At 48.2% G+C, this 11,303-nt stretch overlaps 1 long non-coding RNA gene across 1 annotated transcript; it reads right to left on the bottom strand.

The window, feature by feature from the left end:
- Positions 1–326: 326 nt before the first annotated feature.
- Positions 327–9,545, bottom strand: LOC118152027 (uncharacterized). Its single transcript, XR_004740387.3, has 4 exons — positions 9,352–9,545; positions 5,061–5,149; positions 2,706–2,806; positions 327–650 (listed from the first exon to the last, which is right to left on the bottom strand). It is a non-coding gene; the product is annotated as an uncharacterized LOC118152027 (long non-coding RNA).
- Positions 9,546–11,303: the final 1,758 nt, after the last annotated feature.

The raw sequence follows: 11,303 nt of genomic DNA, 5'->3' as shown, positions 1-11,303 counted from the left end.
GGAAAGCAGGTGAGGATGTGTGCCTGGTCCTTGGAGGGCACTTGACCTCAAGTTAGGAGGGGAAAATCTTGGCTCAGCTGTGAGGAGGGGGTGTGATAATGATGATGAGAATAATAATAAGGATATTAATAATAATAATAACTACTTTCCAGTAGTTAAGGCTAGCTGAAGGCTCACTATGTGCCCAGCAGTGTATCTAACACGTTGCATGTATAATGTCTTCTAATCATCACGAGAACCCCTTGATGGCAATGCATTGGTGGACATGTCAGTTAGCTGTTACCATGATAATACCACATAACAAATAGCCTCGGCATTTCAGCAACCAGTGATAACACACCTTTATTTTCTCGTTCAGGGGTCTGCAGGTGGGTCAGTCTTGTGCTGATCTCAGCTGTGTTCAGTGGGGCTTGGCTGCAGGCTGCAGGTGTGGGTCACGTCTGTTCCACATGTCTCATTCTGTGGTCTGGGCTGGAGGGGAAGAGCTACCTGATGGCAGAAGGGCAAGTGCATTTCCAGCTTCTGTCTGCATCGTATCTGCTAATAGCTCACTGGCCAAACAAACCACATGGCCAAATCCAGCGTCAATGGGTGGGGATGTGAGCGTTGCCCGCCGTAACTCCAGGGAAACCTTGTAGATGTCTATTATGCTAGAGGAGAGGAAAGAGTTAGGTCCCAAGAAGAAGACTGTAGTGCAATCCATTTCAGGGATCGTGAAATCTCCCCCCCCGCCCCAAGGAAATACCAGTTTTGCAAGATGATATGTACCCTCTGGTCTCCAGATGGGGCTCCTTGTTAAACAACATGAGAAGCCAATGTATCAAATGATAATAAAAAACGAAATGGCAAATTCTTAACTAGAGTCTACGGGACCAGGTACGTCTACGAGCTTTACATATACTGACTCATTTTGTCCTCCTAATAACCCAGTAAAGTAGGTACTATTATTATCCCTGTTTCACAGAAGAAGGAAAAAAACCAGGAAGAGAGAGGTAAGGTAATTTGCCTGAGGCCACACAGCTGGTTACGGGTAGTGTCAGGATTTGAACCCAGGCTGTTCCCGAACCACCCTAGGTAAAACTAAATGGTAATGCAGAAGTTTAAATTTTGGAGCTAGATGATCTATTTGAGATGTTAGACTTTAGTCGACTTTGAGAAATATACTTGGGCAGGATTAGGGTGGTATTTGGTCCGGGGCTAACCAGCCTCTGAAGGTCCAGACGTGTTTGAGAAGAGTCATGCTCACTCATTCCCACCCTGTGGGCAGAGTTTCACATCTCTCTTTCTTGCTCTTTCTGGGTCAACCTGAGTTGTCAGGTTATAGTCTGATCCCAGGCACTGAATTTCATGTTCTGGAAGCTGCCGGTACAGTTGACGCCCTCCTGCCAACAGGCTGGGTGGACACAGGTGTCTCCGGGAATGATACCACCAAAAGCTGCCTTGGCTGCACTTGGACTGGTTGACCACAATCTGGTGGTGGTCAGCAACAGAAATAAAGCAGACTCTTGTTTTATAGAAGTCAATGAGACCAGGTAAAAATTGGCCTGTTTGGAGGTCAAATAGTCCATTATTTGGTCCACTTTTAAAATTAAGAATGCAATCCTTAACCAGAGAATCCGGGTCCAGTCTGGAGGCTCCAAGCAGAGGTTCTGTGGGCGTTGCACAGTGCTGCATTCTTGGAGCCTCACATGGTATTTGGCCTGTAGTAGAGACTCAGTGACTCATGACTGCCTGAATGAATGAATGAGTGAATGCTCATCTGTTTGATCTCAGTTTCGAGATGAGAAACTGAGGCAGAGAGAACTTGACCAATTTTATGAGGATCATCCCCCTAACTTAGTAACTCTTACTGAGCACCTAGTATGTGCCAGGTGCTGTTGGAGATGCCGGGGATTCAAAGTCCTCGCTGTCTGGGTCCAACACATATTTCATATGATGTCAGGTGTTGAGAAAAAAAGCAGGACAAGGGGAGGAGGGTGATCGTGGGGTTCAGTGGTTAGTGTAGATGTTCTCACTTTCATCAGGTGTCCACTATATGCAAATCGCTTTACATATTTGATCTCACGAAGAGAGCTCAGCCACCCTGTGAGGTAGGCTGCGTTATTACATCATACCCATTTTACAGACGAGTAACTGTGGCTCTGAGAAGAGGGACATCTTACCACGGTTGCATGTGGAGGCAATACCAGACAGGGGACCCAATCTGCCTGCCCAGTGCCTAAGCTGTGAGGGATGGTGGGGTCCCCTTCTGCTTCCTGGAGGCTGGCGTGTCAAGGAGGCTGGATGCCAAGGGTGGGACAGGAGCTCAGGGTGCCCACAGCTGTCACCTGCCTGGGAGTGTGTCTGCATCCAGCCGCCCAGCGCTGTCTGCTGGGGTGACACCGGGCTTGCTGTCAGGAGCAGCATGTCAAGGCAGCAGCGGGGGAGGCAGGCAGGCTGTTGGCAGGTTGCTTAAAATAGCAGCGTGTCCTCACGGCTGCAGGAGCTCGGTTCTCCCGGCCGAGAACAATCAGGGAGAAGATTCCTCAGCCCTGCAGCTGCCTCCTTGCTGGTGTCCCTCTGCAAGGAGCCAGGGAAATTATTCTCAAGTACAAGGTCCCCATTGCTCACAGGGTCTGTGGAGGAAAGTCCAAGTCCAAACCCCAGAACCTTCATAAGCTACCCCCCGACAACTCCGTTCTCCTCACCCTCCTTTCTCTGCTTACCCTTGTCATGCTGTGTTGAAGACCTCCTTTGGTGATGTCCCTTACAGCTTTGCTTTGACTGATCTGGCTGCCTGGAGGGACCTCCTGGCCATCTTCTCCACCTGGAAAATAGATGGAATACAGTAGGTGCTCAATATATGTCATTAGGCTCCACATGTCAGTGTTGAACTCTTACTTATCCATCAAGCTCAGCTCCCTCTTCAGCCCTAGGGGGAAGCCTTCTATATCCTCCTAGGAGAAAAAATCCCTCCTTCCTCTGAGGTGTATTGCTCAGGTGCAGATCAGGATTGGAGAGATTCTTACTGTTTATGGCTCTCTTTATCCCTATTGACTGGCCAGGCCCACATCTAGTAAGTGGCATTTGCTCTAGCAGGGTGGCAGATAATTGGCACACAGGCTAGACTCTTCTAGCCATGCACATGCCAGACATTGCTAATCAATCATAGGATTCTTTATTTCAACACCCTGGGGCCTCCAGGCAGATATGAGCAATTGACAAGAGGCAGCACCAAGATGATGCCTTAATGGGTCCTCCTCACTCAAAAGTGTCATTATAACTACAGGCTTTAGATAAATGGGCTCCAGAAGCTTGTCTTCATGGATGCCTTGGCCATCAGACATGGTGGCTCTCAAGGGCATGACAATGTCATTTACTTAAGCATCTCTTCCTCTGGGCACAGAGCCTGGCAAATACTAGGTGCTGAAAAAATATTTGTCAAGTGTGGAATCTCAGAAGTGGAGAGAACTGATCAGATGTACAGAGAAACACCCCCGGAGCTTTCTGGGATCTTGCTTTTCGTGCCCCACCCTGTGGCCTCCAGGGAACAGAGCCCAGAGCCCAGGAAACCCAAACCACAAACTCATTGAGATCATTTCCAAATCACAAAATGATACCCCAGTGATCAATTGCACAGATACGCAGGGTCAAAGATAAAAGATCCTCAGACCAATTAGCGAATGCTCAGAGACCCAATCCTCAGAATGTCCCTCTGAGACCAGCTGTGAGAAGGACCAAGCTCCCACTCTTTCCTCAGTGGCAGCCCCCTTGGGGAGGAGGGAGCAGATAGCAGAACCGTGCTATTTACAAGCTTTCAAATGGGTTATTGAATCATAAACTGAAATCACAGGCTGTAACCAAATCAGCAAGGACCAGATTCAATAAAGTGGAAAGGGAGGGGGGAATAAACACCCCACCTAGAAGCTTGTTAAAGCCTTCTGTGGCTCTCCTGCCCTGGCTTTCTTCACGTCTCATTGTTTCTGGTGAATAAACCCAGCCTGCTCTGGTGTGATACTGGTGCCATGAATTCCATGTGTGGTTTCTGAGTGGAGGAAAAGGACATCATTACGTGCCATTGGAACTTGAAAAGAACTCAACGGTGCTTCGTCTCTACCTTGCTGGAGTGGTTGGGCTGGGGCTCTGTCATCAGCCTCAGATGCCTTTGCTGAGTTGTGAATGTCTCAAATTATAATACATGGAAACTTTTAAGATGGGAGGTATGCACCCAGCCTCCTGTGGTTACTCTGAGGCCTCCTTGTACGGGGTCTCTGTTCCTAAGGAGGCCCCTGGGGATATCTGATGACCCCTCTGCTGGGGTCATGTATGTGTGCACTGTACTTTGCAGTTTATAGAAAGCCCCTTCATGTGAATTATCTTAGTTATGCTACAAGCTCAGAATGCATAACGCCAGCACCCTGCCTGACCTAAAGAAGACACCCTAGTGGCTGGGCACATGAAGATAAGCTTCTGGAGCCCATTTATCTAAAGCCTGTAGTTAATGACACTCGGGAGTGAGGACCCATTAACTCATCATCTTGGTGCTACCTCTTGTCAATTGCTCATGTCTGCCTGGAGGCCCCAGGGCTTTGAAATAAAGAATCCTGTGATTGATTAGCAATGTCTGCCATGTGCATGGCTCACACTTGCAATCCCAGCACTTTGGGAGACCAAGGTGGGCAGATCACATGAGGTCTGAAGTTTATGACCAGCTTGGCCAACATGGCAAAATCCCATCTTTACTACAAATACAAAAACTAGCCAGGCATGGTGGTGGGCACCTGTAATCCCAGCTACTTGGGAGGCTGAGGCAGGAGAATCTCTTGAACTTGGTAGATGGAGGTGGCAGGGAGCTGAGATTGTGCCACTGCACTCCAGCCTGGGCAACAGAGTAAGACTCTGTCTAAAAAAAAGAAGACACTCTAGCCCTTGTCAGTGTCATTATCATTAATTACTACTAACTGCATGCCTACTATATGCCAGATCCTAAGTGCATGTTACTGTTACATCTTTAAATGAGCCTGCAAAATTGCAATTCCTGTTTCTGTATTACAGAGGAGGGCTCTGAGCCTCAGACTTACCCAAAGCCATCTGCTGGGAAGAACAGATCTGGGAATCAACATCAGGAATTCTGACCTCCAAAGCCGCAGTCTTTGCACGCACAGTAACTCTGAAAGCAGTCAAACAACCTCTTGTTTGTATTCTGCATATTTATTAGGTGAGTATACTGAGTCTCAGAGAGGTTAGGTGTCCACGGAGAGCATCAGAGGAGGCTCAGGGAGATAGCACTTTCTTTTTCTGGGCTAGCTTCACAGACTCTGATTAGTTAAAAGGTCACAGCAGTGCTGGATGATTCCTTTGACTTGAGCTAGCCAAATATGTCTCTGCATAGATGGGTCAGCCGAGGATTTGGATCATCAGTGCCTTGGCCAAGGTCCCCCAGTCAGGAGCTAGGACTCAAACCTATGGCTGTGGGTCTCCAGATCTTGTGTTTCTGACACAGCAGTGCCCAGCTCAGAAGGATAACTGCCATGGTTCACACACACAGCTGGCCTCCCTTGATGTGCCTCTCAATGACAGCCTCGCTTTGGTGGAAGTGATTAGATCATTTCCAGCTTGAAACCGGATTCTCCGGTCTGGAATCACCATGTGTAGCCTTGACCTTGAGGTTGAGATCAGGTGTAATGTAGCAGAGCAGTGAAGAGTTCAGGACCTGGGTTCCACCGACTTCCAACTTCTATCTGTGAAGCCTTGGTCCTGTTCATCCTATGTAAAGCCTCAGATCACTCATCTTTAACATGGAGATGATAATAATAATCACATCTTTCTTATAAGGTGGGTATGCAATCAATAAGGGTGGCTCATATTTGATGAGTACCTACTATGTGCCGGGTACCCTTCTATGCACTTTGTATATGTTGATTTTCCCAGTCCCAGACTAATCCTATTTTAGGGAAGAGGAAACCAAGAGAGAGTGGGGGGAGTCACGTAGGGTCACATGGAGTTAGGGTTTGCACCTAGGGAGGCTTGCTCCAGAGCACCCTTGTTACCCAGGAACCTACGCTGCCTCTTGGTTAAACAAGGCTACTTAACAGTTAGCATGTGGGTAAAACTATTGAGCATCACATGTTTTCATATTACGGGGATGTTAGTATTTTGCTGTGCAGAAGGAGGCTTCCAGCTAACAGCAGCGACAGCAGCAGCCGCAACAGCAAAAAGCCATCACCTACAGAGCTGTTGCTGGGGTTGTATGTGCTTGGTCTCAGGCTTTCCTGAGAACTGAGGTCCACTCTCCATAGCGTGTAATCTGACCTGGACTCTCAGGCCTCTCCTGCTTCCTGAAACTTACTCCATTCCAACCAAGACTTTGATTCCTGAATATGTCCAATGTACTTTCAGGCCCGTGGGCCTTTGCACATGCTATTCCTGATGCCTGATTTTATTTCTCCCCTTCGGACAACGAACAAACTCACAGATTCAACTCACAAAGCATATCCTTTGTGAAGTCTCTCGAGATCCTCCCCTACCTTTCAACCCTCTTAAGCACAATTTGTGCTCCTTTCTCTGTACTTCTGCAGCTGTGGTGACCCGTCCTGGGACATGTACCCACTCTGGGTTACTAGGGCAGGTGGATGTGTCTGTCTCCCCACCAAAAACTCCTGGAGGCCAGGAACTGGGACATATTTATCCAATCAGAAAATGCTTATTGAATGAATGAACCAATAAATGAATGAAAGAAGTTTTCTGTTTTGGCTGGATTCTAGCTTATGCCTCGTAGTCACTCACATGGGACCTGAATTTTGTCCTGGTGTGGTCATGGCCTCAACGTTCTATCTTGGGAAAGACATTGCTTTTAAGCAGCTCAGCTTCCCATCTATAAACTAACAGGGCGGGGATTGCTGGCTGCCAAGAGCATTTCTGTGACTGTAGATTCATCTCCTCTCTCCCCACCCCATGCCTGCTCTTCTCCCAGGGTCCCCATCACATTTAGCAGATGCTGGAGATTTTTCTGCCTAAATCTCTCTTGAATCTGACATTTTCTCCCTCCTATCTCCTGCTGCCTCCCCACTGCCAACACCACCATCTCTCACCGGGATATCTGCAATGGCCTCTTAACACATCTCCCTTCTGCCTCACAGCTTCCCCAAATCCACTGCACACTCAGCAATACATGTGATCTTTTCACACACACCTTCAATCACATCCCACCTGCTGAGCCCCTTCCAGACTTCCTCTTGTCCCCAGGCTGTAGAACAGAGTCCCTCCTGCAGGGCAATGAATGAATGCCCCTCCCTCCACCTGCCTTCTTTCTGTGGTTCCCCTTCCCTGGCTCTGGTCACACTGACTTTCTTTCTGGGATTCACACCTTGGTCCACCATGCCACCTTTCACATGCTGTTTCCTCTGCTTGGGAAGTTCTCTGCCCCCTCCACATGATCAGACTTCAGCCTGGTTATCCAAGGTGATCATAGGAAGAGGCTCAGAGCAGCCTTCCAGGGCCTCCCCAGACTAGGTTGAGCATTCTGATTATATCGGCTGCTGGGGCTTCTCTTTCCTCTCTTCCACAGCTCTTATCTCTCAGCCCCTGGTATGCACCACCCCACCTTCTGTCTCTATGAGTTTAACTACTTTAGGTAACTCACTCAAACCCATGTACTTTCATGCCTCTGGGCCTTTGGACATGCTATTCTTTTTTTTTGAGACAGAATCTCACTCTGTCATCCAGGTTGGAGTGCAGTGACATGATTTTGGCTCACTGCAACCTCCACCTCCCAGGTTCAAGTGATTCTCCTGCCTCAGTCTCCTGAGGAGCTGGAAGTACAGGTGTGCACTGCCATTCCAAGCTAATTTTTGTATTTCTGGTAGAGACAGGGTTTCACCATAGTGGCAGGCTGGTTTCGAACTCCTGACCTTGTGATCTGCCTGACTCGGCCTCCCAAAGTGCTGGGATTACAGGCGTGAGCCACTGTGCCCGGCCTGGACATGCTATTCTTGATGCCTGACTTTCTTTCTCCTCTTTGGACTATAAACAAGCAAACTCATACTGAGAGATTCGGCTTACAAAGTATCTCCTTCATGAAACCTCTCAAGATCGCTCCCTACCTTTCAGCCCCCTCGAGCAAAACAGTTGTCTAAGTGGAATCACCCAATAGTTATCTTTGTGCCTGGCTTATTTCATTTAGCACTATGTCCTCAAGGTTCATCCATGTTGTAGCACGTATCTGAATGCCACTCCTTTCTAAGGCTCAATAATATTCCATTGTATATATAGGCCACATTTGGTTTCACCATTCATCCACTGATGGACAGTTGGGTTGTTGCCACTTTTTGGCAAAGGTGTTTAAACAGAAGCCTAATGCATTAAAGGGGGTGTTAACATTCATGGTAATAAGGCAAGGAGGTGTCCTGGGAAAGGCTTTAGGATTAGACCTGGGTTCAAATATTGGCAGTGCTACTTACCAGCTGGGTGACCTCGGGTAAGTCACTTGACTTCTCTGAGCCTCAATTTCCTCATCCCTAAGAAGAGGGAGAAAACACCCATCTCCTCATGCTGATACGAGGTTTAGAGGCAGTGACCGGCAGAGGAGATGCTCAGTGACGTACTAGGTCAGCCTTACTCATTTCACTCTCCGGCCCAGGACTGCTGTGTTGTTCACTGTTCAGCAACACCTGGTCCAGGTACTCGACTTGCCAATCTGAATCCAGGGGCGGCATCTGTCTGGAGGGGCCACCTTTGTTCCTTCTCCACAAAGGCTCATAGGTGCTGGTGTGGCTCCGGCCTCAATCAACACAGATGCACGGGCTTATCCCTGCTTGGCTTATGTGGTCTGGTAAGGCACAGAGAGGCCAATTAACCAGCCCAAGGCCACATAGCGGTCTTGAGACCCCTTTGAGTGTGAGGACCTGGCTCCAGGCCTGAAGAGCAGAGCAAGGTGTGTAGCTGAGAACCTCGCACAGGTGAGCAGAGGGCCTGAGGGTGACGGGGCTGAAGGAGCTTCAGCCTCTCTCCACCTCCTCCTCTCTCATCAAGAAGTAGACAGTGAAATGGAGGAAACAAAACAGAACAGAACAGAAACGCTGTCTCATTCACAATTCAGCTCCTCCTTGGGGTGGCAGCCTCCTCCGAGTGGCCACTGATACACCTCTGTGCTGCTGACCACGGTCTCCTCCCAGCCCCCTCCCTGACTTACTCCTTCCATCCCAGGATCGTTTTCCAGACAGCCCTGAGCCCGGCCTGCCAGACTATTTAGTCTGGATTTGTTGACCCCGTCTGACTGCCTGCAGGATGTGCTCAGGTTTCCAGGCCTCCTCGGTGCAATCAGTGCAGCTCCCCCTCCTCGCTCCCGCCCCTGCTTCTTACACAAACACTTACCTCCAGGCCCAGGACTTCCTGACTCGTTTCCTTGCCTTAGACGCAGCCTCCAGCTTCCAGAAGGGAGCTTCGATGCCCTACAACACGGTCCTCTGTCCACGGTTCTGCGAGCCCCCGTTCATCACTCTGGCACCCAAATGTAGCCGGCCTGCATTCCCATCATGGCTATCTCTCCCTCACTTGCTCCCTCGGACGCTGACTCCTGGGCATGCAAGTTTATTACAAGAAAAAAGATGATGCAAATTTAAAATGTTTTTTCATCAGTGAACACATGGTAGATTAGCTATTTGTCCTTGTTCCATGTCTCAGAGGGGGAAACTGGGGCCCTCAAGAGGGAAAGGGGTGAACCCAAGCTCATGAGGAATTGCGGTCACCTTGTCATCTCAGCTTTGACGTCACTCAGCCTCTGTTCTCTCATTCCTCTCCTATTCTGGGTTCTGGGCCATATATGCTACCTTCAAAAAGTGATTTTATTTTATTATTATTGTTTCTTTTTCGAGACAGGATCTTGCTTTGTCATCCAAGCTTGAGTGCAGTGACACAGTCGTGGTTCACTGTAACCCAGATCTCATGGGGTCAAGCGAATCTTGCACGTCAGCGTCCTGAGTAGTTAGAACTATAGGTATTATGCCTGGCTAATTTCTAATATTTTTTTGTAGAGATGGGGATCTTACTATGTTCCCCAGCATGGTCCTGAACTCCCAGCCTCAAACAATCATCCTGCTTCAGCCTCCCAAAGTGCAGGCATGAGCCACCATCTCTAGCCTGTGTACAATTTTTCAACAACTCTTTCTGAGTGTCTTGAGATGCAGGGAAATTAGGTATTCTGAGAGTAAAACTCTCTTATTTTGAGTATCTTACTTGGGTACAAGGAAATGAGGGAGGAAGATTATTTGTGGCCCTTGCATCCTAGGTGGTTTTGATGCCATGTGTCCATCCTTTTAAAAACCTATGTGCTGGGCTGGGTGTGCTGAATCACACCTGTAATCCCAGCACTTTGGGAGGCTGAGGCGGGGGGATCACGAGGTCAGGAGTCCAAGACCAGCCTGGCCAAGATGGTGAAACCCCGTCTCTACTAAAAATACAAAAATTAGCCAGGCTTGGTGGTAGGTGCCTGTAATCCCACTACTCAGGAGGCTGAGGCAGGAGAATCACTTGAGCCCAGGAGGTGGAGATTGCAGTGAGCCGAGATCATGCCACTGCACCACTGCACTCCAGCCTGGGCAGCAGAGCAAGACTCCATCTCAAAAAAAACAAAATAACCTATGTGCTGGTACCTTGCTAGAAAAGGTTGGCAGTAACCAAGATCAATGGCCACCATTTGTGAAGTGCTCATTGTGTGCTAGGCACTGTGCAAAGTTCTCTACCTACAATTCTCCTAGGAGATGGAGGAAAATACTCTGTCTCCTCCCATTTTACAGATGAAGAAACAGAGGCCCAGAGTAGGCAAGTAACCTGGAGACAGTCATACAGCCAGCAAGCAAAAGAGCCTCAATTCCAGCTGAGAGCCATACTCTTCCCTGCTGGAGCTTCCCACAATTGGGTTACCACTTACGGGTGGGGATGGGAGGCCGGAGTCCAGGGGTCTTTTACATATGTCTGCATTTTTTTTCCTTCACCATGAACATGCTTGATTTTTATAATACTAAACAAACAAAAAACAAAAAAAAACCCAACCAACATCATCCAAAACCACAAGAACAGCACAAACAAACACCGCTGTACATCTTGATGCCTGTTAAATTTTCCTTTAAATATATTGCAAACAACCAAGCTTCTTTCAATTCCCGCTCTCCATGCATACACCAGAGCTAGCTTCTGTTGACAGTTTTGTGTATATTCTTGCAGATTTTTCTGCCGTCGAATGCTAATATATATGCAGATGTATAATTTTATGGGGCTTTCTAAGCCATACATATTTTCAATATTTGATTTTTAAAAATCAATAGAAA

This window comes from Callithrix jacchus, chromosome 1 (assembly GCF_049354715.1).
Source record: "Callithrix jacchus isolate 240 chromosome 1, calJac240_pri, whole genome shotgun sequence".
Classification (NCBI taxonomy): Eukaryota; Metazoa; Chordata; class Mammalia; order Primates; family Cebidae; genus Callithrix; species Callithrix jacchus.
The sequence above is the reverse complement of the archived record's forward strand: the minus strand, read 5'-3'. Positions and strand labels throughout refer to the sequence as shown.